The sequence below is a fragment of the Pinus tabuliformis genome, chromosome 7, assembly GCF_031772625.1.
Source record: "Pinus tabuliformis cultivar Carrire ecotype Pingquan chromosome 7, CPIR1, whole genome shotgun sequence".
Taxonomy (NCBI): domain Eukaryota; kingdom Viridiplantae; phylum Streptophyta; class Pinopsida; order Pinales; family Pinaceae; genus Pinus; species Pinus tabuliformis.
This window is the reverse complement of record NC_142293.1, coordinates 1641480602-1641508191: the sequence shown is the minus strand read 5'-3', so window position 1 is coordinate 1641508191 and position 27590 is coordinate 1641480602. Positions and strand designations below refer to the sequence as shown.

General features: G+C 40.3%; 1 pseudogene; it reads right to left on the bottom strand.

The window, feature by feature from the left end:
- The window catches only part of LOC149254666 (triacylglycerol lipase OBL1-like), a 53735-nt pseudogene extending 26665 nt beyond the window's left edge, over positions 1-27070 (bottom strand).
- Between the last annotated feature and the right edge of the window lie 520 nt (positions 27071-27590).

The window sequence follows — 27590 nt, the reverse complement described above, 5'->3', positions numbered from 1 at the left end:
TAAATATATCGAGTCGACTCATCCTCCTAAAGTCAGTACTCCAAGCTATGCCAATTTATCAAATGGCTAGTCAAGCGATTCCTAAAACCATATGTCAGAAAATGGTGGAAATTTTCAAAAAAAAATTATGGCAAGGTACAAGAAAAACAAAAAATTGGGCTTTGCTCTCATGGACATGGCTAAGAAAATTTGTCACAGAAGGGGGCTTAGGCCTGAGAGATCCCTACATATTAAACCAAGTCATGGGTGCAAAATTATGGTGGAGGTGGATTCAAGGAGGGGAAGATCTATGGAAATCATTATGGGAAAAGAAATACGAGATGGCAAGGTCACCTGAAGGCAAACTCCGAAACCAATTAGAAAAGAAAGGTTCAACCATCTGGAACCTTGCAAGTCTTAACAGGGACATGATAAGAGAACACAGTTTTTGGGAAATTAGAGAGGGGGACAAAGCAAACTTTTGGCAGGAGGTGTGGCAGCAGCGAGGAACCCTTAATCAGGAACCTCAGCTCCAAGACATCCAACAGTACACCACCCAAATGGCAGAAGATGCAGTTAGAAATTATTGGTTACCGGAATAGGACAGTTACTGGAGAAAATGGAAAATGAAGAGCGACTGGCCCGAAGCACCAGAAACAGAACAATGGATAAATTACCAAAATGAAATGGAAACCAGGAAAATTACAATCAAATAAGGACAAGATATAATAAGATGGGGTAAAATCATAAAAGGCATGTTTACTATCTCAGAAGGATATCATATAAAGGCAGGAAGAATCAGAAACCCAGACATTAAAAAATGGGATAGAATATGGCAGTTAAAAACTTGGCCAAAAGTGGTGTTTTTTACCTGGACAGTACTACATGGGCGCGCCTTAACCTGGGACTAGCTGAGAAGGAAGGGGATGTATGGACCTTTGCGCTGTGCCCTATGCCAAAACCAAGAAGAAACCATGGAGCACGTTGTAAATTACTATAGCGTCAGCAACAACCTGTGGCAAAATCACCATCAGCTCTTTGAGATCACTGACAAGAACATAGGTAGCATAATAACAACAATAGCGAAATGGAGCAGCAAGCCGTACTGCAACACAATATTGAACTGCACTTGGAATCTCTCCATCAGTTTCCTCCTATGGAACCTATGGAAGCCAAGAAACCGGGTGATATTCAGAGAAGATGGAAAAGCCAAAGAGGAAATATGGAGCCAAACCATGAAAAACATAAGAGAAACAGTAATCCTCAAAAATTGGAACGAGGAAGACTAGAAGACGGAGGCAACAGAGACCCGCATTATGAACCGCCTACAAATCAAAGTAAAAAACACAAACAGGACAGGGAAGGAACATAAGGCAGGTAATGCAAGAGCCAAAGAAAGCTATAGGAACCTGCCATAGGGTTTCACTAAGCTAAACTTTGATGGCACAGCAAAAGGCAACCCAGGGGAGGCTGGAATAGGAGGGATATTCAGAGACGACGAAGGGGAGATTAGAAGGGCCTATGCAATGAACTGTGGAATCGCCACCAACAATGAGGCAGAATTCCACGCGCTAAACAGGGGATTAGCAATAGCGGTTAGGGAAGGATACCAAAGCCTGCAGATCGAAGGCGACTCGATGCTAGTGGTAGAAACAATTAAACAACTCCAGCAGGGTGCACCAGCTGAAAAACTGAGTAAAAGTTGGTGGACGGCATGGGTAATAACCGAAATAAGCCAACAATTAAGGAAGGTCACATACACCATACCGTCCCATGTGAAGTGGAAAGGAAACGCTCCGGCAGACCTCCTTGCGAACTGGGGATGCCAGAACAGAGAGCAGCAGCTGGACGTGAGTGCGGAAGAGCTTCATCAGAAAGAGGAAATGAGACAACTGATTCAGGCAGCAGAAGAAGACAGGTGCCAAAGTGAGCATCTAGAGAATTTGCTCGGAGTTGACGGGAGGGACAAAGGACAAGGGCAGATGCAAGTGGGACAGAACAGGTCAGACATGGAACAACAAAGGACAGACACAAGGATGGAGCTGAGTCGAATGACGGAGGGGGGCAGAGGAAGGACAGGCCCGGAGAGATCAGGGGCAGAGATGGAAAGGAATGGAAAAACAGAGGGTAGGACAGCAAGTCCAAGGATGGGTAGCAAACCAACACCAAGTGATAGAGCAAAGTCAGCAAACGGACGGCAAGAGCAGGCGGGAGAGGAAAGTAATAAATGAAGGACGGTGGACAGGACAGGTGGGTAGCATTCCAAGGCAGGTGGGAAGGGAGGTGTGCCAAAGAAGGAGGGAAGGGAGGACAACTGGCGGTAAAATTACGAAGGAAAAATGACAAAGGAATAAAGCCTAAGGAAAAGGAAAAACATGCACTTTGCATGCGGTCGAGCAAGGAGAAAGGTGGTGAGATCGAAAGAACAAACAGCAAGTGAGAGCCGAATGAGACAGCGAAGCAAAGGAAGGTAAAAGGGTATGTGAAACTTCCTCCCCCGTCCTATGAAGAAATAACCAGTCTGAAATATAGAGTAGGTATGAAAAATGTTATGCAGCTTTGGGTTGAGAATAGAAATTACGGTAGAAATTGTAGAGATGAGAAAGAATTTCACAGTGAAGAATCCTTGGGGGCCAAGGCCAGAAAGAAGGATAAAAGTAAGGGTAAGGCGAGGGAGAGAGAGGGCTTGTATGGTCCAAATTTGCAGGACCCCCACAGTAGAATTGACGTCTTGGTAAATAATAGTCCAGGAAGTTTGCATGTCGTGTTCAACAACGACAGAGGGGATGGGAAAACCCAAAAACCAGGGAGGAATGAGTGGCACCTCATGGTGAGGGGCGAAACTGTAATCAACCATGATATGGCTAACAGTACTGAGAAAGCCAAAACTGGGAAAGGGGCATGCAACCCAGGTAGAGTGAGGCGCGATCACTTGGGAAAGACTGAGCACTTGACTCAGGAAAAGAATTTTAGCGTGCATAGCACAAGTCAGGGTAAACAAGGGTACCCCAGAACCAAAAGAACCAGAGAGGCCATAGTATTGCCTAATTGGGAAGGAAACCAGAGAGCAGAAATTCAGAGGGAAGGAAATTGTAGGAGCGAAACCAAGAAGGGGGGGGGGAATACCTTGGGTAAAAATGAAAACATAATTGATAACACTGACATCTGTGCTCATTCTGTGATAGGTCTAGCCTAAGAAAGGGCGCAACTGCAAACCAGAATGAACAGCTACAGGCAAAGAGAGCTAAGGAGTAGACGAAAAGAAGAATGGCTCCCAGGTGTAGCAAGAGGATAGTTAAAAAAGAAGAAGGCACCAACAACGCAGGGAAGAAAAGGGGCAGGCAGTTGGACGGAGAGAAAATGAAGAAAATCATCGACTCCTACATGGAGGGCAACCCGAAGGAGGTTAGAGAACAAATCTGGAGCTGGGAGAGAGATTTGAGAAATAACCTCAGGTGCAGAGACTTACCCATGGATGAATGGGAAGGAATGTTGCAGGATCCGGGAACTTCAAATGGCAGGCAATCGCTTTTCAAAAAGACTCTGCAACAATATTGGATCATGAAACACGTCGTAGCTCGAGCCATGACTCTTCATCAGGAACACATGGAAGGGGAAGTTCTAGATAAGCAGGAAAGGAGTAAGGAGCCAGACCCTGTCTGGGCGGAAATTCTAAAAGACCTTGTGACAATACAGATCCAAACCTACAGGAATAATCTTGCATTGGGTCAGATTGAGCAGACTCTGTCAGAGATAAAGTGGAAACTGTCACAGGGATGTGAGCTTCCAAGCCCTGGGGTGAAGGCGCCAAGTTTCGGTGCGAAGGCTTTAGTACAGATAGCATCCTCTGATGAGGATTAGTCTATTTTGTCTTTTTTGTCTTTGAATGTTTTTAAAATGCAGAAAATAAGCAATCTTGTTATGTTTTGTAAAGACAATAGGGATAAGCTCTCGAGAAGCAGGTGGTTTTTTATGAACTTATTCAAATTTTGGAGTGGGTATAATGCTGACCGGTGGTCACCTGGTTTCCTTCGGGTAGGTGACTAGTTGGGGGACATGTTTGTAAAATTTTCCCAAAAAGTAAATACAGAGAGCTCTACAATGTTTAAAAAAAAAAATCAAAGTTAAATATAAAAATAATTGGCAATCAATTTTATAATTATATAATTTCAATTATTCTAATTTTAATGAATTGTTATTATTATTGATTAAAGTGAAAATATATTTAAAGAAAAAGCTTAAGGAAGATATATATATATATATATATATATAAGAGTAGTAGTATAAAAATCATGTTAAATATAATTTTATAATTTTTTTTTATAAATGTTTATAGTAATCAAATTATTTTTTAAAGTGAAAATTTTAAAGGAAATTTTAGTTAATTTATAATTATATAATTTCAATTATAATATTCATATCTTTTTATTAAAAAAAAAAAGTATATTTATTATTTCATCAAAATAATATATATGGGTAAGTTTTTGAGTTCCAAAATGAGTTCACTACTTAATTATATCACTATTCAAATAATTTCTTACAAGAAAGAAAACAAGAGACCCTTAGATTGCTATGATAAGAAATAGGTCGTTACAAAAGTCAGAATTAATTGTTAAGTGTTAAGGTTTCTTTGATGATACATCAACCTTAACATTGTGTTCTTTGTAAAAGTGTTTTGAGATGACAGATTGGAATTTAGATTTAGCTTCAAAAAACTTATTAAAGCAAAGGAGTCAATAATGATTAATAATGATTAATAATGATTTGTAATGATTAATAATGATTTGTAATGATACAATAATTATTGCATCAATTTATGAAAAGTTTTGAGTCACCAAAGATTTGTAAATCAATGATACATTTATCTAAATAAAACTTCAAAGACTTGTAAATCAATGATACCTTTATCTAAATAAAACTTCAAGAGAATCCATAGAGAAACAACTATTTGTCTAAATAGAACTTCAAAGATTTGTCATGAGGTAGTTATAAAACAAGATATTCTATTGTAAAGGGATTAGAGGTGTCGCACGGAAAGTGTCGATCTTGCGGACAAGATAGACCTTCCTAGAATCTAAAGAAGACCTAACGACAAGCAAACCAACCAGACTCTATCTTTCTCTAAATATGCTTTAATAAACAATAGCAAACAAGTGTTTTTAAGGCCTACCTTTGGTCCAACACAAGCTTGTGGATGCCCTAGCTCCTTTGATCCAAATGAGCTCCTTTTCGCGAATATGCAAACACAAACAAGGCAAACAAATTAAATAGCACCTGAAAAGCCAATTGCATAAAACATATTTAACATGAAAGTCAAGGAGTCCATGAAACAAATAACATAAGATACTTGTTGAGAAAAATGAGTTTGATGGTATTAATTCAAAAGAAGAAGAACCTTACAACCTTTGCCTTGACACTGTACAAGCTCCTCCCAGGGTCCAACAAGATGTCTTCTCTACTTTGACAAGTTTCACTCACTCTCCAATGGAACCAAGAGGTATGTGATCTCTCCTCTCAAGCTCAACCAAAGAGTCTCAATTTCACCAGCATTTACCCTCAAAATGTTCAGCTTCTAACCTCCCTAGTCCTCACCCCAATGCCTGTATTTATAGTGCAATGGAGGGAAGTTACTAGGTCCTCCTTCAAAGGGATAAATCCCTCCTTCAAAGGGATAGCTCCTTTAGTCAAGGGATTAGCTCCTTCTCTTTTGGGATGCATGAACCACCTCAGAGCGAACAATCCACGTCAAAATTCCTTCTAGAAAACTCTAGAATTAACCCAAAGTGAGTTTTTTAAGATAAAACTTGCGCCTTTTGACTTTCACAGGGGTCCGCACCTACACCGTTAGGAACAGAGCGGGTAGGTACGCAGCTTTTGTACACAGAAGGTGCGGGACCGCAGGTGACCATGAGAGAAAGTGCGAAACCAGAGTTACATTGATATTTAATGTCTTTCTTCCACTTCTAAAGCTTGATTTGAAGAGCTGAGGTCTTAGACTTGCTTAGGAGGACAGTACAAGTGATGATAGACCCATACTGACTGCAAATAATCATGGTGACGATATTTTTGTGTAACAGATTGCCCCCTAAAGTGCGAAGTCTGTAGTAGATGAGGATTTCATTTATCATATAGGAAGAGTGAAGTACTTTATCATTTCGAGGATCATCTTGTGGAGAGCCCAGTCGGAACCTGTAAAAACATTCAATGCAAGATATATATATGAGATCATATCATCGCTGAGGTAGGCATTCCCATACTCAGATCAAAACTAACTAGAAAACTATCTACTGCTCTGATATAGGAATGATCTTGTAACATCATAAGTATAGACTCGTGTGAACACAGTATGGACGCAGCCATCTGTTTATGAATAGTCCACAACATAATGAATACAAAATTCCTCGCAGCCTGGATAGTGGAAACTAGATCCAGGGTCTTCATTTCTACTTCCCGAAAAAGTACCATTCTATCCATGCGAATAAATGTGTTGATGTCGAACATGGTAGAAACCACTTGATTACCAGTCAATGATGTAAATTGTTAACAAGTGTGAGAGAAACCACCAGTGATGTCAATGGCTCTCAAAGTACCCAGTACAATCCATGAGATGTGAGTAAATGTGTTGATGTCGAACATATCACGGAATCCTTCGATCGAAAGTCAATGATGTAAACTGTCGTCAAAGGCGAGAAACCTGCCATTGAGGCATGCAGATCTCAAGGTACTGACAATTTCTAGATCATCTTTCTAGATAATGAGCTGATATCGATAGAAAGCGATCCGTCGTAGGCAAGCCCACAACACGAAATCATAGATCAAGTTGAAGAAATTTAGTTGCGAGAACTGACTCAGGGATGGTCAAGATGGATGACAGATATTTTGCAGATGAATGGCTTATTGGCAGTGACCTCTTGAACACATAACGACACGACAAATGGCTTGGTGACAATTGACCCAAAGTTAATACCCAGAAACTGGCTGAAGACTTTCAATGTGGTTTGATCAACTGTTAGGCAAAGGATTTCCCAACCCAGGTGAATAAAAGTGTCGTGTTCAAGAGTGGTTACAAGGTATGACAAACAGACTCATTTTCCTCTCTTTTCCCCCACCATTTCTGGCAAGTACCTCTTTATTTTTGACAAGCTTGAGGAGGATAACATTTGCTTGATTATAAGCTCATCCTTCGGATGAGTCCAACTTAGTTTAGATTCGAACCCTAAGAAGGAGTGGTTCGTTCCTGTTTGTAATTGAACAGGTCCTTTACTGTGAAATTTTAACAAGTCCAGTATAGGAGAAACTCGGCGTTTTTCAATTTTAGAGAGTCTGAAAAAACTTAAGAAGACTCCAGGGTTGACCTTTTTCGTAAATTTGTGTCTCCCAAGTCCGAAAAAGTATAAAATAATACTTGAGAGAACCGCTTGATCTTTTACGACCAAGGAGTACTTTTCGTTATTAGTGTCACTGATCCGAAAAAGTAAAAAAGCGATCAACGACACGTTGTTTTATAACCAATATCGAATTCGAAACGACAAAAATCCGGCAATCTTTTCGTATTTTTACGGTCGGAAAAGAGCTATAAGTAGACAGTCTTTTAATTCCGTTTTAACGAGTGTAAAAGAAACGCTCGGCAATCTTTTCATATTTTAGGAGTCAGAAAAGGGCTTAAAGATGACTCTACTTGTTTTTTCGTTGAAAATGATAGATTTCGCCTGAATAATCCTTTATTCTGCACAGAAACACAAACATTACTCATCCCTGTTTGAAATGGATAAAAGCGTTGCAAAATATCTTTTCAAAGTGAAACATAAAAAGGGCCTTTGTCAATTCATTTTTACCGTTCGAGTTTGGGTGAGAAAATAGTGCTTTTGCTTAGAAAACTTCCTGTGAAGATTGTGGAAAATCCAACCGTCGGAATCGGGCGCCGTCTTCTCCAGGTAACCCACATCATCCTACTCTTCATTTTCAACCATTTAGTTTTTTGATTTAGTCCTTCATTTCATTTTTTGGGAGGGTTTTTAGGCGCAAAACCCGCGCGCGGGGGTCCGCAAGTTTACCATTGCGGACCCGCGGACCCTGACTTTTTCTCCATTGGGAAAAAGCTCGGGGTCCGCACCTTCCGTGTAGACAAAGTGCGTACCCACGCACTGTGTCTAACTCGGAGGGTGCGTACCCCGCCGCAAGGGTTTTGAACCCAAAATTTCTCAAAAATGGACCAATCAAAATGTTTTCTAGCAATTTAATTAATCTTTATACTTGATGCAGAGAGTATATCATGCTAGATTGGCGTGAACAAGAGCATGAGGACGTGGATACTGCCGCATGGAATCATCAGCCTTCACTTGATGCTTTGAGGGCATGCGGACTGTACAAATTCTGGACCATTCCTGGCATGAGGGCTCAGGTGGATTTCTTACAGTGGCTGGTTGATAGATGGAGCATACAGGACCAGTGTTTCTTCATTGGCGGGCACCGGCTCGAAATCGAGCCGGAGGACATTTATTTCTTGACTGGTTTGCCTAAGAGAGGCGAAGACTTGACTCTATTCGGGACTAGGCCAGGTGGCCAGTCTGTCGATAGCCTCCGACTAGAGTATTGCAACAGCCAGGCTAAAGACAAAGGGATAGACATAAAGACCATATCCCGTCCTGAGCTCATGGTGATTGCATTTACTGTCACCAGACTTTGCGGAGCTGCCGCATTACATGTTGCCACCGGATCCCAGATGCGTATGGCAGTTGATTGCTTTCGAGGCACCATCTTCAACTGGTGCAATGCTGTGCTGGCCAATGTGAAAGGCCAACTGACCAGGGCCAAGAGCGGACGACTAAATACCTTTGGTTATGGGGCTTTGGTCGTGAGATTTGGCCTGGAGAGGGTTCCTATGCTGATCCCACAGCATCTTACTGTTGGAGCTGGGCTTCCTCGAGAGCCCAAACTGATGCGATGGGTCGCATTCATGGCCCGTCACCCGGACGAGAGGACAGAAGTTGCTCGGTTCAAACCTGAGTATTTCCAATGGTTGGAAAACCAGGTCTTTTCCATTCAGGATTTCCCTTATGCTGGGATAGATTTCCGTGGTGACCCAGACATGGCTCTTCCACCAGGAGAGCAGTGGGACGAGTCAGGTAAAATCCTTTTCAACTTTTCCTATTTTAATTTTTTTTTATATTTTTCATCGTCTCAAAACTGATAGTAAAAATTTCAAATGCAGATGTGGGTCCACAGCAACCAGCCGCTCTCCGGCCTTTCGAGAGGAGGCAACCAGTTGCACCCGCGCCAGCCCCACAGGACGAATCAGCAGAGGTTTTGGCCGAGTTGGAGGGTCATCTTGAGCGCTTGACAGGGGATATTCCTGAGACCACTATAGACGACATTCCTCGTCGACTTCAGCGCTATGTGATTGGAGTCCCGGGACCTTTTAGGAGGTTCCTTTGCAAGGTGGCCCGGGCAGTGGTTTCTTATAGAGATCATCACCAGTGATAGGATGATCGCCTTTCGTGGGCACATGTGACATTTTTGTTTTTTGTACTTATCATTTTTGCCGATCATAAGGTGTTTTTCAACCTATGATCGAAGACGATGTATTTTTTGACACACTCCTATATATATATATCACTATTACCGGCTTATCTTGTAAATCATATTATGGAATGGTTTTAAATTTACATGTATGATTATTGCAAATGTCTTTTTAACATTCGAGAAGCAATTGCATCTGCTAATGTATTTAAAAACCTTGGAATATGCTGATATTCAATGTAATCAAACTCACGTTCCAAGAGACGCACTCTCAAAAATAATCTTAATAACACTGGATTTCTAATGGCATACACTCTATTAAGCTGTAATACAACGAGTTCAGAATCCAACCTCACTATCAAACTCCGAATCCCAAATGAAATAGATTCAGATAATAACTCAATCACTGCACTATACTCTGCAATGTTGTTTGTTGTTTGACCGAGGCTTACCCCATGCATAGAAACTAACTCGTCAGAGGGCGAATAGATAACCCAAGCTGCGGAAGAGATGTTCCGTGTATTACGACAAGCACCATCAGCAAATCCAATGTATGTTTGGAGAGGCATCGACATATGCAATATCAAGAGTAAAACCAAGATAAGCAGGAATAATGACGGAAAAACACTCTCTAAACTAAGCACACTTTGTAAACTAAAACACACCAGCTAGAAAGAAAAACTATCCTAACTAAAAATCTCCATACCCCATTCTTTTAAGCATAGTACCTCTTCAAGTAAAGGCCATTTAGTAAAGGCCATTTCTGGGTTTACCCAAAGAGTCCCCATCAAATTCTACCAATTCATAGGCCCCTTTTGCTAGCTTTCGCTTAACAATATAGGGACCATGCCACATAGGAACGAATTTCCCAGCGCCTAATTTATCATTAGCTTGATCATACAATAACACTAGGTCTCCTTCCGAAAAATTTCGAGGGGTCACATTCCGATCATACTGAGCTTTCATACGTTTTGCGTGAGTCTCGATCGCCAATGCAGCATCACGTCGATTCTCATCTAATTGAGCTAAGTATAACAAACGCTTTTCCTCTTCGGAAGTAGCTGGAAGTAACTCGATGGCCATTTGCAGTGACGGGATTTCGCACTCAATGGGTAACACAGCTTCCAAACCATAGACTAGTTGGAAAGGAGTGAACCCTGTTGATGTTTTTACTGAAGTTCGGTACGCCCAAAGCGCTGAAAATAGCATGTTGTGCCAATTCGACCGATGAATCCCAATGATTCGTCGGATCATGATAACTAAAACTTTGTTGATGGACTCAACCAGACCATTCGCTTGTGGATAATAAGGAGTTGAACTATCGTGACGTAAACCAAGCTGGCCTGTAAGTTCGGTCATCATAACGTTTCGAAAATGACGCCCATGATCAGTGATTATTGCTTGTGGGACACCAAACCTAGCAATTATATGATTGAACACGAAAATTGCAGCTGTCTTGCCGTCTGCCTCGAATGTAGGCATCGCCTCGGCCCACTTAGTAAAATAATCTACCGCAAGGATGATATACGCATGCCCCCCGACCGAGTGAGGGTTAAATGTAATAAAATCGATACCCCATTTGGCAAAAGGACCGACGGCAATTATAGGGTGGAGAGGAGCAGGTGGAGCGCGCATCTTACGGTCAAAAATCTGGCAGTTGTGGCATTTTCAGACTGCCGTAATACAATCTTTAAACAAGGACGGCCAGAAATAGCCAGCGCGCAATATCTTTTGGGCTGTGGCATACCCAGACATATGACCGCCACATGCTCCAGAGTGACAGTCATTTAGAACCCTTTCAGCTTCTTCGTGAGTTAAGCAACGTCGAAAAATAGAGTCCGCCCCACGGCGATAAAGAGTATCTCCAATAATTTTGAATTGTTGGGACTGGAAGCGAATTTTCCGACGTTCCGACCTTGAAATTTCTGGCCGAAAGGATTGGGTCTGGAGATAGACGATGATATCCCCATACCATGGATCTAAAGTGCTGATTAGAAACAAAGATTCGTCCGCAATGGGCTCCTCTGCCACAGTTTCTGTGTCAGCACGCGGGAAGTCACACATTAACTCTGCAAAAACTAAAGATTTCTTAGACTTAGATTTCTCAAACTCCAAGTCGAACTCCTGCAGGATAACGATCCATTTAGAGTACTTGCCCCCTAGCAATTGTTTGGTCAAAATGTAGATCATAGGGTTGCAATCCGAAATTACCGTAGTTTTACGTAGTAAAATGTAGTGACGAAAACGTTGGACAGCTTGAACGGCTGCCAATGCCAATTTCTCCACACGTGAGTATTTTAGCTCAGTTGGATTTAACGTGCGACTAAGGTAATATATCACATGTTCCGTTCCGAATTCATCTTCCTGAACTAAGACCATTCCAATAGTGGAATGGGAGGCGGCGAGATACAAAAAGTAATCCTGGTTGTAGTTGGGAGGATGCAACAACGGTGCATGGGTCAACGCGTGTTTGAGTGCATCAAAAGATTTCTGAGCTATCTCATCCCAAGAGAATTGAGTTTTCTGTTTCAACAACCATGTAAAACCCTTTGTAACCTCGGCGTAGTTAGGAATGAATCGTCGTAAAAAGTTTGCTTTCCCCTGCAAACTTTGGAGTTGGCGAAGACTCGAAGGAGGAGGCAAATTGATGATAGCTTCGACCTTCGAGGGATCAACGCGAATGCCGGCTTTCGAAACTACAAATCCCAGCAAACGACCCGTTTCTATACAGAAGACACATTTGTGTAGGTTCAACCGAATACGATAATGCCTACACCTCATAAAGATTGCTCGTAAATGGACGAGGTGATCAGCTCGATGTAATGAATGAGCAGGCAAGTCATCGAGATAGGGTTGCACAATGTGCTTGATGTCATGAAACGCATAAGACATCGCCCTCTGAAAAGTTGCTCCAGCATTCTTAAGCCCAAAAGGTAATTTGCAATAAGCAAACGTCCCCCATGGACAAATGAAAGCCGTTTTTGGTTAATCGGCAGGTAGAATGTTGATTTGATTGTATCCGGAAAAATCGTCCATAAAGGAAAATATTTCGCTGCCGACACAATCATCAATGATTTGATCGATATAGGGAGTTGGATAATTGTCCTTTGGACAGGCTCGATTAATGTCCCTATAATCGATGCATATTCTTATTGTCCCCTGTTTTTTGTTAACCGGAACAATATTCGATACCCAATCCGTTAGCGGGATCGGATAAATGAAACCTGCTTTCAACAGTTTTTCAACTTCTGCTTTAATTGCAGCAGCTTTTCGTGGGTGAATCTGACGCAAACGTTGCCAGACGGGTTTAGCGTCCGGGTAAGTCTTGATCTCATGAACAACAATCGCGGGATCAATTCCTGGCATTTCCTCATAGGACTAGGCAAACACGTCGCGGAACTCTTGAAATAGGGCCTTATATAATTGAATTTCGTCATCTGTACACGAGGCACCTATATGAATGTTCTCAACAATTCCAGGTTTAACCGAAATGTCAATGGGAATAGTTCGAGAGATGTTTCCCAAATTTAACTCTGAATCGAGATGTTTCATTGGATTTTGAGGTTCCTTGACATATTCAGTCGTAAAAATTGATGAGAAATCATTTTCAAAACGATCATCCTCAGGTAAAAACGAAGATCTGTGATGGAGATCTTCCCATGGTAAATCATCTACACATAGGATTTCACGAATTTGCTCATCAGAGTGAACAAATTCAGAAAACGTAGTTAAATCCGAGGTTGATGTGAAAAGTGATTCCTCACTGACCACATTCATTAAGTCATTTTCGGTTGAACACGGGTCGGCAAAAGACTGCACGGCTTAATAGGCAATTTCATATGGACTCAAAGGCATGGAATTACCAAATGAGTCTATTTCATATTCAGAAGGAACGATCCAAGGATCGTCATAAAAAAATAGTGTCTGATGTAATCATATGAATGGTTGCAAATGAAGATGATGCATTGATTGGAGGAAAAGGAAAAGTTCCCAGTAAACCGGCATCTTTAACTAATCCTACTCCAACATCCTTATATGGGATAGTCGTTTTACCGACATGCTGAATACTCTCCGAAGAGGCTGGGTCGGATGAAAAGTAAGCCAGCTGGTCTATTGTTACGATCTTTCCATTATGTGGAAACTTTATGACTCTAAAGACCGATGAAACGACCGCTGTCATAGCGTAAGACCAACTTCGACCCAAGAGAAGGTTGTAGTCTAGAGGGGCATCAACCACCTCCACATCTAGACTAACGGTTTTTCCTTCAACCCCTATAGGCAAATCCTGTAGAATGCCAAAAGGATGAAACCCACGGCCATCAAAGGCCTTAAGAATTGTTGGGGATTGATTTAGTGAAGGAGAACCAAGCGATCTCCAACACTGTATCGACATAATACACGTTGAGGCTCCCTCATCAATTACAGTCCGATGAATAGGCCTGTTTTTTACTATCACTGGGATCTGGAAAGCCATTTGATGAGGCAAACGCGGTGTACTATTTTCTAGATCAAAGATTATTAGGTTCGGGTCCTGAACATCAACAGCTCCTATAGCCGACAAAATTAATTTACGCTGTGCTGGGCATGATTGCAGCACTTCCAAAGCCGACATTGCTGAGGGTGAAACAGCTAAATCCTCAACAATGTTATAATTCTGAGCCGCTCTCGCATGTGGATTGAAAGCTGACTTTCGAAGTATACCCTTGGTGGGCGGTTTGATTACTAAGTCTGGATTAGGTTTCTCGATCTGTAGTGGATCAGAACCAGGAGCTGAGGTTGATGGATTAGAATGAGAAGATTCTGCTTCTTTGCCATCAACAGGACTTTTACTACCATAATCTTGCGATCGAGTCGCAATCCTTACATGGGACATCATCAATATGGGTTCTTCATTGGCACTCGAGGAAGAACCTATCATCTTACTGTCTTGACTTGGAAATGGATCCTTCAAGACAACAGGAGTTTGGGAACCTTTGACGATCTTCGCAACCTCTGCTCGATGAGGGCAGTCTCTTGTAAAATGTTCTTCGTCACAAATGAGACATGGATAACGAGGTTTGCGCTTTTCATCATTGGATTCCGCCTTTTCAGGTTTCTCCTTTGAACTTTTGTCCGTTTTATTCTTCTTCTTTCCTTTCTTCTTCCCACCGGATTTTGATTTAGTCGTAGATGATTCTACAACGTGAATATCGGCGGAAACCTCTGCAGAAGAATCTCCTGTCGGGGAATCAGGCAAGGTTATGATAGGAGAAGAATTCTTGGAAGACTTCTTCTTACTTTTAGTGTTAACCGTACCAATCATACCGTCAGCGGCATGAGATCCCGAAGGAGCTGCAGTGATTTGATTTGACTTGGGAAGATCGGGGATCTTTTCGTGTAACGTACCTGACTGAGTATAGACCAAGTCAAGGTACTGTGCTTGAGCAATCACTTGCTCCTCAGTAACAACTCCGGCTTTAGCAACATCTTCAGTGATCCTTGGCAACAAAGATTTTACAAACCACTCAGCCAAGATTTGATTCGGAATAAATACCTTCACTAAACGTCGTCGACGTCTCCACTCATGAATATGATCTGAAATATACGTGGATGTCGATTGTTTTAGCGAAGTTAACAATTCCGTGCCATTGTCATATCGGACTGGCAACTGGAAATGAGTTAAAAACGAGGTAGCTAACTGACTAAAATTATAAAAAGTGCCTCGCAGTAACTCAATGTACCACTTGGCCGCGAGACCAATTAGAGTGCGCTGGAAAAGTCTAAGACGGATCAAATCATCTGTGATGGAGTTAGACGCACACCAGAGGTGGTAAGTCATCACATGGTTCGACGGGTCCTCTCCAAATTTACCTTCGAACTTGGGAATGTCACTGGGCAACTTATTCGGCATTGGCGGCCAAAACGGAAGATAATTAATCGGATCGTTTGTTAGGCGCGACAAGTCTGGTAAGTCCAAAGTTGCGATAAACGGTAACTGCCGATTAGGATCCCTAAAACTCTGGGTCATGAGACCAGCCCCAGGAGGAGGATATCCAGGATAACTAGGAATAGGAATCGCGTTCGGGATATTGTATCCTCCCGGAAAACCAGGATTAACCGGACCGTACTGGGGTTGTTGAGGTTGTTGATAAGTGTACCCAGGATACGGTTGATACTGATAAACTGGCTGCTGGACAGCAGGACCGAATTGGTACTGTCCCTGGTACGGTTGATAGGTGAATTATGGTTGACTTGTGACAACCGTACTTAAACCAGGTTGTCCTACAGGCATATGAACCGTAGTTTGAATCGTGGATCCAGACGGTGGTAAAGATGTCTGAGGAGTAGATACAGGAACAGTAGAAACCGGAGCTGTCGATACTCCAGAAGTAGGTGGGGTAGATTGAACAGATGTTGCAGCAGTTGCAGCAGTCGTTTGAGATGGAGTACGAGGCGCAGTAGGCCCAGACTGAGAAACTACCGAAGGTACAGAAGTTTGAATATTAGACTGGACTGGTTGCTGGGGTGAACCAGAAACTAAGGGTTGTCCAGTTTGAGATGACAACTGTACATTTGGCTGCAACACCTGTTGAGTTTGCGATGGTTCCCACACTATGTTCATTCCGGGGTACTGACCCATAACAGGTTGAGAATATTGAGGACCATAACCAGGTTGAGGGTAGGATTGATAATTGAAAGGTACATTTCCTGTTCCTTGAACATAAGATTGACCTTGGGGTGGTTGGAAACCTTGGTTCGAGTACTGACCTTGGGGTAGATACCCCTGAGGCACGTACTGATACTGGGGTTGACCTTGAGGTATAAATTGATACTGGGGTTGACCTTGGGGTACATATTGAGTCTGGGGTTGACCTTGAGGAACGTATTGTACCGTAGGTACGTACTGTCCTTGAGGTTGCCCCCCAGATGCAAATTGTGTACCTTGAGGTTGCCCCCCAGGCGTTAATTGAGGCTGCCCCCGAGGCGGTAACTGGCCACCTTGAGGTTGAGAATTGGGAATAGAACCTGACATCATAAGAATGTCTTCTACGCTCAACGGCTTTGCACCATTGTTTCCAGTGAATAACCCTTGTTCAATGGGTTGAGGAGATGCTCCCGAAAAAGTACCAGAAAATGACTGATACCCAGAGGGAACAGAAGGACCGCCGTACAAAAAAGATTCAGGCGATTTAGTAAACATGGACGACTGACCTGACATATTTACGGGAGTATAAAAACCTCTAGGATGATAAGGAGCACGAGGTGGTGAAAAACTTAACGCTGGGTTTTCCAAATAATTAGTCAAAGAAAGATACCAAGTAGTACTTCTAGGTGGACTGTAAAAAATTGATTCACGCTCCCTTAGATCAATAACAGGTTGATTTTCAGGGATAGGGATGCCTACTTCTTCTTCCGGAGCAAGTTTTTCAATAGCTATCAAACCAGAAGGAAGATTTTCGGTGATTACTCTTTCTACCCTAGGTGAATTAGGAGCACTAGAAGTTGGAGAGACAAACCCCGATGTTGGAGTAACAGGTTCAGATATCTCAGGTTCTTCACCTATATCACTAGTAGATGAAAAGCTACCAGCAAGTTCGGAAACCGAAATAGATTCAGGATTATAACCTGTTACTAGAGTTTGGTAATCAGGATGTACAACCAATGAAGACTCTCCTTCCTCAGGTGACCCAACTTTACTACCACTAGGAGTTACAAGGACTTTCAAGCCTTCAAGCTGGCTCGGGACTTCTTCAGGAGGTTGGCCCCGAAGTCTACGGGACTTCCTCAGTAAATCAGCCACGGTTACAACCTCAGGAGACTGGCCCCGAAGTCTACGGGACTGTCTTGGTAATTCAGCCACAGTTAAGAACTTTTAACTACTTCACACGCAAACAAAGTAAAATCTCAATGAAAACCACCTAAAGCCTCTAAAGAACCAAACAAATTTGAATCACACGCCTAAAGAATCTAGAGATCAAACACACACAAACAGTAACTTTCCGGACCGAAAACACTAGTTGGTGATGAAATCCAACATCGCAGAATTCAGTACAGAAATGGCGGTTGGAACAGTTACCCCGGCAACCTGCTTAATGAATAGACTGGACCAAGTTCCTCCACTTAACCGTCTCGAGTGAAGTGAACCCCCCAGAAAATCCAAGTGAGTCTAGCCGACGTCTGCTCCAGGTACAGTGGGATCTTCCCACCACTGTCACCTTAGGAAGAATCCTAAAGAATATGGTCACTAAGGCTACCAACTGAGACAAATACACCTGGGGGAACAGTCTACGATCCGATACGCACGCAAGGGCAGAGTAGCAAGCTCAATCCCCTTGAAGGCTCCTTGACATAATCCAAGGTTTACCAACAAGTGACCCCAGGCTCCTCGACAATGGTTAATCCGAGGTTTACCATTTTTAATACGTGAATATCTGGCGTCGTTCCCAATGAGGAAGGATTGATTCCCACACTGGTTCGGACACGATCTCGTGCTTCTCCTTTAAGAGGAGCTTTCCCAGAGCATAAATGCAACAATTGGATTTCTTCCTACCACAAGATACAGCTACTTGTTTGTTTTTACTGTCTTGGAGAGTTAATTACTCTCCTACTCCAAGACACTAGCCTAAACTAAGTTGGTGTATCAGAGCCCTAGAAATAAAATGTTACTAGGTGAATTTTACTTTAAGCATTAATTTTAGTGGTTGTTGTTTAAGTCAAGAGGTGGCGGAGATGAAACTCGTGGTGTAAAGACTTGACTCGAAATCACTAAAAAGATGCACCTAAGATGATTTAAACAATCTTTTCTCTTCGATGAACTTCTAAACTAAGAAAGAGTTTGAGAATGCAAATACTTCGTAAACACAAATCTTTCTCAATTAAACAAATTGAAAGAAGAGCTTTTCCTTTCCAAAGCACTCGAAACGAGACAACTAGTTATTTCACAAAAATTTCCTTTGTCTTTTCAAAGCACTCAATCACTACAAAAAAAACAAACTTTTCCAAAAGAGATTTTTTTATTTATTTTGTAAATAAAACACTCAAAACTAATGAAAATGACTAACTTTGAGAGCTACAAACTATATAAAAAGCTACTTGAAATCAAAACCTACTAAAAGTCTTTTTGAGGATGTTTTACTTAGCTAAATGTGAGCTAAGGACTAATTTATGCAGAATCACAATTAGTCAAAAAACAACCAATCTTTCGTTTTCTTTTTTTAAAAATGAAAATTCCAAACTTTCAACTACAAGCTTTTCGAAATTTTGAAATGAGAAAACTCAAAGCGGATTCCTCAACAAGGGGAGATTTCATAAATGGTCAGACTCATAAGAAGACTGGTAGACACCAAGGTAATCTGAGGTCCCTACGGCTTCTAAGCTCAGAGCCACTACACAACCAAAAACGAAAAACAAACCCAACAAGCAAAATTCCTAGGAATTCCACCTAAAACCCTAATGCTAATGAAATTAAACCAAGGAAAGTTTTTGACAGGGAACAAGCAGGTCTGGGCAATGGCTAAAACCTATAAACAAATTCTAAACTGATAAAAAAGAGAAAAAATTTAAAATTTTTCAAATTTTTGACAGGGTACGCAAGCAACCTGTTTACACAGGTGCGTCCACGCTCTGTGCACAAAGCAAAAGTGCGTACAGGTACGCACTGTGCTTAACTCAGAGGGTGCGTACCTCTCCCAAAACTATGAAAAATGAAAACTAACTCAACATTAACTAAATTCACCCAATCCCACAATCATCAAGTCAAAAACAGAAACAGAAAATACAGTTTCTCAAGTCAAAGTATAGACAAAGAAAACAATCAAGTCCCCAGTATGGTCGCCATTTTGTCGCACGGAAAGTGTCGATCTTGCGGACAAGATAGACCTTCCTAGAATCTAAAGAAGACCTAACGACAAGCAAACCAACCAGACACTATCTTTCTCTAAATATGCTTTAATAAACAATAGCAAACAAGTGTTTTTAAGGCCTACCTTTGGTCCAACGCAAGCTTGTGGATGCCCTCGCTCCTTTGATCCAAATGAGCTCCTTTTCGCGAATCTGCAAACACAAACAAGGCAAACAAATTAAATAGCACCTGAAAAACCAATTGCATAAAACATATTTAACATGAAAGTCAAGGAGTCCATGAAACAAATAACATAAGATACTTGTTGAGAAAAATGAGTTTGATGGTATTAATTCAAAAGAAGAAGAACCTTACAACCTTTGCCTTGACGTTGTACAAGCTCCTCCCAGGGTCCAACAAGATGTCTTCTCTACTTTGACAAGTTTCACTCACTCTCCAATGGAACCAAGAGGTATGTGATCTCTCCTCTCAAGCTCAACCAAAGAGTCTCAATTTCACCAGCATTTACCCTCAAAATGTTCAGCTTCTAACCTCCCTAGTCCTCACCCCAATGCCTGTATTTATAGTGCAATGGAGGGAAGTTACTAGGTCCTCCTTCAAAGGGATAAAGCCCTCCTTCAAAGGGATAGCTCCTTTAGTCAAGGGATTAGCTCCTTCTCTTTTGGGATGCATGAACCACCTCAGAGCGAACAATCCACGTCAAAATTCCTTCTAGAAAACTCTAGAATTAACCCAAAGTGAGTTTTTTAAGATAAAACTTGCGCCTTTTGACTTTCACAGGGGTCCGCACCTACACCGTTAGGAACAGAGCGGGTAGGTACGCAGCTTCTGTACACAGAAGGTGCGGGACCGCAGGTGACCATGAGAGAAAGTGCGGAACCAGAGTTACATTGATATCTAATGTCTTTCTCCCACTTCTAAAGCTTGATTTGAAGAGCTGAGGTCTTAGACTTGCTTAGGAGGACAGTACAAGTGATGATAGACCCATACTGACTGCAAATAATCATGGTGACGATATTTTTGTGTAACAAGAGGCATCACGAGCTACATTAAAAAAAAACATTTTTCTTTATATATATATTTTTTTTTTCAAAAGGTGGAAAAACCTATCAAACTCAGTTTGTCAAACCAACAGTGAGGACAGCCATCTCTGGCTGCTATCTGCAAATGTCAGTTGACACATCACTGTTATCAAGGAAAACCACGCCACCTGAAATAACCTGCTGGTGGTCCGTAAGGGAGCAGGCTTTCACTCCTGCCAGATGCCTCTGGGTCTTGGGCCGTTAACCTGTTTCCTTACGTCCGAGGAAGACGAGCTCTTAGCCAAGCAGAAGCAGTTTTAGGGCATACTCCAGCCCCAATTCTTTATATTAAACTTCACAAAGAAACATTTTCAAATAGTACACGTGAATAAAATTTTAAACTCTAATACTAATAATATTTTTATATCAATATGTTATTTCACACTTAATACATTATTAATAAAAATGGTCATTACAGTCATTTTAAATAAAATATTTATGTTGTGAAAATTGAAGTTGTATTCTTTTATTAGGAAATTTTTATACTAAAACAACATCTAATTAAATGATTTGTAAATTGTTATAAATATTCTATTAAAATTTTTGTTATAATAGATATAATAAAATTCTACTAAAACTTTAAAATCTATATTATAAAGGTTATTTTCATGAGACTTCTAAATCTTGGTTATTAGTTTCATACATATCATTAAAAATAATAATAATAATAATAATAACTCCAATCACTCAAAATCATAATAACACGAGAATATTGCAATAACATCGTCGTCACTCTATTTGTGACTGTTCGTAGCAGAGCTGGCCATGGTGGCATGCGTTAGTCGAGGTGCGTTAATAAACCAACAACCACGCACGTGGTCTATATAAGAGGTTTTAAAAAGTCAACCAAATTCACGTTGATTTAAGTTTATGAGAGTACCTTTTAATATATCAAAAGACCCACTTAAAAAAAGTCTTTTTTTTTTTATTCGTGAACGGCGATTTATAAAGGTTTTGTCTTTTATATATAAAGATTTTTTATATATATAAAAAATATTTAAGAGATTTTCAAAAGGGTGTTTTTGCCCCTAGGTTTTTTTTAAGTTTTTCTATAAAATAAAAATAAAAAATTAAGGGTTTTTATTAAAAGGGTATATTTTGAAAAAGAGTTTTATAAAAGAGAAATTTAGTGTTTTTTCAAAAAGATATTTTTGAAGAAAGATGGTTTTTTCCAATTTCCAGTCCCAGTTTCCATCGTTTACAAGGAAGGATTATGATGTATGGGCCATTAAGATAGCGATCACGTTGCAGGCATATGATATGTGGGATTATGTCCAGTTTAGGTTTTCAGAACCTAAGAATGAAGCAGCATAACGAGCTCTCAATAATACATAGAGGGATCAATGGAAAATAAACAAGAAGAAGAATGCACAAGCGTTGCAGCTTATCCAATAGGGAGTGGACCGAGCAGTGTTCTAGAAGATTATGATCATGTCTTCAGCAAAAGTAACATGGGATACTTTGGCGACAAACTATACATGTATGGCCAAAGTCAATATTGTTAAGTTGCAGAATACTAGGAGAGATTTTGAAAGTCTGCAGATGAAGGAGACAGAGGACATTGATTCTTTCATGAATCGGGTCATAACTGTCGTAAATCAGTTAAAGATTTATGGTGAAGAAATTAAATATCAAACAGTGGTTGAGAAGATCCTCAGATCTTTATCTACCAAATTTGATGTTGTGGTAGTAGCCATAGAAGAAGCCAAGGATTTGGCATCATTGACAGTTGATGAGTTGATGGGATCACTTCTATTGCATGAGGCAAGGATAGATAGAAATAAGGATTCCACTTTAGAGACCGCTTTCAAAAGTCAGGTTTCTATTTCAAGAGACAGAGGTCGAGGCAGAAGTAGATCGAGAGGCAGAGGACGAAGTGGAAGATATGGTGGTCAGAGAGATGGCCGAGAAGAGCATGAACATGAAAGTGGAAGAAACTACAGAAGCTTCAACAATAATCAAAGAGTTGACAAATCAAAGGTGAGATGTTATTATTGCAATAAATTTGGTCATTATGCTTGTGATTGCAGGAAGAAGATATCTGATCAAGAGAACCAAAGAGCTAATGTCACTACAGAGAGTACTAACTCCATGTTCCTAGCTTGCCATACCATGCATGAACCTTCTGCTAGTGTGTGGTTGTTAGACAATGGTTGCAGTAACCACATGACAGGCAACAAGGATTTTGTTGCAAATTTCGATCACTCTGTGAAGAAAAAGGTAAAGTTGGGGACTAACAAGGCTGTGGAAGTAGATGGCAAAGGAGTGGTCAACATTCTAACCAAGCAGGGGGAGACGAAGACAATCTCACAGGTATATTATGTTCCTAGTCTCAAACATAATTTTTAAGTGTTAGTCAATTGACACGGAAAGGATACATAGTTATCTTTCAAGGTCAAGAATGTGTTATATATGACAAGCCCCCAAGCAAGCCACTGATAGAAAAGGTGCAGATGACAAGGAACAAACTATTTCCTCTAATTACGAATTACAGTGGTCAGGTGAGTTATTTTACAGTAGCATGTTCTGATGAATATTGGTTATGGCATTTTCGATTTGGACACTTGCACTTTTTTGGTTTAAGATTGTTGTAGCAGAAACAGATGGTCAGAGGATTACCTCCCATCAAAGGACCTGTTAGTACTTGTGATTGTTGCATCTTGGGAAAGCAACGCCGTGAAAGTTTTCCAAAGGGAGTTGCATACATAACAAAGCAATCTCTTGAGCTAGTGCATACAGACTTGTGTGGACCTATGAGGACACAGTCGATTGGTGGAAGTTGTTACTTCTTCACTTTCATTGATGATTATAGTAGAAAGACTTGGGTTTACTTCTTGAAGAAAAACTCTGAAATGTTTGCAAATTTCAAAGAATTCAAAGCCTTAGTAGAGAACCAAAGTGATTGACAGATCAAAGTAATGAGGTCAGATCGTGGTGGAGAATATGACTCAAAGGCATTCCATTATTACTGCAAACAACATGGAATCAGAAGATAGTTTACAATCAAGTACACACCACAGCAGAATGGTGTAGCAGAGAGAAAGAACAAGACAATTATGAACATGGTAAGAAGCATGTTGAGTATTGGGCAGAAGAAATTGCATGTGCTATTTATGTGATCAACAGATCTCCTACAAAGAGTGCGATGAACAGAGTACCAGAACAAGCATAATCAGGCATGTATTGCAGTGTATCTCATCTCAGAGTATTTGGATGTGTAGCTTATGCACACATACCTAAGGAGTGAAGAGGCAAATTGGATGATAAAAGTGAAAAATGCCAAATTGTATAACCCTGTCACAAAGAAGACCATAATTAGCAAAGATGTTGTGTTCAAATAACAAGAGTCATGGAATGGAACTGTAGACAAAACAATTGATGCACAAGTACCACTGATGGAAGAAGATGATGTAGCAGAAAAGGAGCAACAAGAATCATAGATGAAGACACCAAACAGAGACACACCAACAAGGACTCTAAGGTTTTTAGAGCAACGTGGATCTTCAAGCAGACCAACAGATCAAGATTCTCCCAACAATCAATTAGGGGATGAATCAATCAATAGTAAGAGAAAAATGAGAAGTTTGAAAGGTAGTTATGATGATTTGGATGTTAGTTCAAATTTTGCATTGTTGTCATTCCAACATTCTTCATTTGAAGAAGCAATCAGAGATGAAAATTGGGTGCAAGCCATGGATGAAGAAATTGAAACTATTGAAAATAATGATACATGGGATTTGGTTGATTTACCAAAGGACAAAAATCTCATTGGTGTGAAGTGGGTGTACAAAACAAAGTTGAATGAGAAAGGTGAAATTGACAGATTTAAAGCACGACTTATAGAAAAAGGATTCTCGCAGCAACCATGAATAGATTTTGGAGAAACGTTTCCTCTGGTAGCCAGATTGTATACTGTAAGAGCAGTTCTAGCTACAACAGCTCAGAACAAGTGGAAAGTATATCAGATGGATGTGAAATCAGCCTTCTTGAATGGAATTCTAGAAGAAGAAATTTATGTGCAACAACCTCCAGAATATGAAGTTGAGAGTAATGAAGAGAAAGTTTACAGGTTGAAGAAAGCGCTTTATGGACTGAAGCAAGTGCCTAGAGCTTGGTATAGTAGAATCGACAGCTACATGATTAAGAATGGATTTTACAGAAGCAACAATGAGCCTACCTTGCACAGAAAGGTAAATGAGCATGAACAAAATTTGATTGTTTGCTTATATGTTGATGACATGACTTTTACAAGTGATTTTGAGATAGATGAATTTAAATCAACCATGATGAAAGAATTTGAGATGACAGATCTTGGTCTCATGAAATATTTTCTTGGAATAGAAGTTGAGCAATCTGAAAAGGGAATTTTTATTTGTCAAAATAAATATGCCAAAGATTTGTTGAAAAGATTCAGGATGGAAAATTATAAACCCATCCCTACACCAGTTGCAACAAGTACAAAGTTAAGCAAGGATGATATAAGATCATATGTCAATCCAACTTTATTCAAAGATTGGTTGGTGGCCTCATGTATCTCATAGCTACAAGACCGGATATCATGCAAGGAGTGAGTTTGATTTCGAAATTTATGGAGACTCCAAAAGACACACATTGGAGTGCAGGGAAAAGAATTCTGAGATACATAGCAGGAACTAGAGATTATGGCATAATGTATGCAAGCACAAAAAAGAAAGATTTGATTGGATACACAGATAGTGATTTGCAGGCAGTTTGGATGTTAGGAAGAGCACTTCTGGTTATGATTTCCACCTTGGTTCAGGTATGATTTCATGGGCATCTAAGAAGTAGCCCATTGTGACACTTTCGTCAGCGAAAGTAGAATATGTAGCAACAACATGTCAAGCAATGTGGTTAAGAAGAGTATTTGATGGACTCAAGCAGAAACAAAAAGGATCAACAACAATATATTGTGGCAACACCTCAACGATTTCACTATCAAAGAATAGTGTGTTTCATTAGAAGAGCAAGCATATTGATACTAGATATCACTTTATTAGAGAACTTGTGAGAAATGGAGAAGCTCACTTGAAGCCTTGTAAATCTAGTGATCAATTGGCTGATATATTTACTAAGTCATTAGCACAAGATGTGTTTGAGTTTCATAGAAGAAACTTGGGTGTTGTAAGCCTAGCTGAGACATAGACCAACAAGCATGTTTTAGTTGTCATGAGTCATGTTTTAGTTTAGAAGACGTAATTAAGGGGGAGTGTTAAAATAAGATAATTACTCTTGCATGAGGAGTTGGCTACACTTAGAGATTCATTTAACTGAGTGATTGAGTATTTAAGTGTTGAGTCAAGTCGAGTTAAATGATAGACGAATTTTAGTGTGTGGTTGCATGTGGTTGCATCTCAAGGTGAGTAGCTAGTTGGAAAATGATAAATACCCTTCACCGGGTTCATTGTAATCATCATGTTTTGTGTGATCAATAGAAGAGAAACAACTCATGTTTTATGTGTGAATTCATGCTTTGTCTCCTCAGCCTTTCCAACAGTATAAGATGGATAAATTCCTGTTTGGTACTTCCTTCATTATCTGCAATGCAATTGAGCCACAGAAAAATAAAACATTACTTCTTTTCAAACAAAAGAATAACATAAATATGTTATGAAAGTAATACCTTTTGTTTGTAGAAGCTATTGTAGTAGAGACACACTCCACAATGCTTGAAAAAAAGTGCTTCATCATCATATGGAATCCTGGGAATCATGTCGTTGTAGTACACCATTCTCAAGTACCTAGTCACAAGTTCATTTATATTCATATTCATAAAATCTTGGAATTTTCAATCTCCAACTCGAGGTTGTCCAAATGTATGAACTACTAACATCTTATTCATGAACTTTGACTTTTTGTGTACGAGAAGTATTGCAGGAAACAAAATGGCCAGAGCACCACCCAAACTCTGTCTTGTCACAATGAACTTGGCATCCTTGTGCTCTTCTACAATGTGCTCAGCTTTCTGCGTAGGGAATAGTAAGCCAGAGGTTTTTTCTCGTCTTTTGTGACACATTCATTTGGAAATTCAGCTTTTTCATGATCATGAATTATATCTTTTCTCTTATGCTTTGAGGGGTTTTTTAATATTTTTTTATTGGAGCAATTAGCCAAGCCCATTGCTTCAAGGAATCCCACATGAACTTTTCCAAGAGAGCCCATTTTGTGCCATGAGAAGTCCAAGTCTGTGATCCAGTCATCTGCATCAAATGGACCCGTTCCTCTGAAAGAAACCATCACCAGCTTAGCATCTACTAGGTTATCACAGAATATGAAGGCTTGGGTACTATTTTTTCCAAGATAATATGTGCATATATAGGATAGCATACATTAATACATGCAGAAAATCAGATACTACTAACTTCCCTACGAAAAAATAATGCATGGAAATCAACACATCTGAGGCAATTAACTGCTTATTGTTCCAACAACTCCACCAAATTCATTTGCAAAAAGGCAAATAGTCACCAAGCATATATGCAGAATGACCAATATACTGATGTGGCTAGTAAAATTCCAGTAGCGTGTGACTACTAAAACTCAAATTATATTTAACAATAATTACCTTCCAATGTTTAGTGACCACATTCCTGATAAATAATTCATTTTCGTAGGCCAGTTTGGAAGCCATAATGAAAACTTCTACACAATATCGGCTCCCTGCTTGAATTATTGCTTTCCCACTATTACAATCTCTGTTGAGTACAGTTATTTCTCTTTTGTCGAAATCCAGGCGAGGATCCAAATCCCAATGGTGCTTCTGAACGTTTCACTATCCCTTTGGGGGATGATTATGCCTCTTCCTGAACAAAACAAGGGTTTAGTCAATAATAAATCAAAAGGATATTTTTATTAGTTGAAATGATAACAAAGAATGTGATAGAATATTTGGACCTGTCAGGACTCTGAAGATTATTCGGAGAAGACCCCCATTGTGTGAGCGCAGATTTAAAATCTGCTCGATACAGATACCAAGGTGCTACATGGGTTTCTCAACCAAGTGGAGAAATCGAGTGAGGAGGAACGAAACCAAGATGATCTAGAATCTATATAATATAACGAGTAGATGGGTGACATGGTCAAGATATTCAATGAAACTCTGCCCTCTACTGAGGGCAAGGGCATCCATAAACCCTCTATTTTTATGGTGG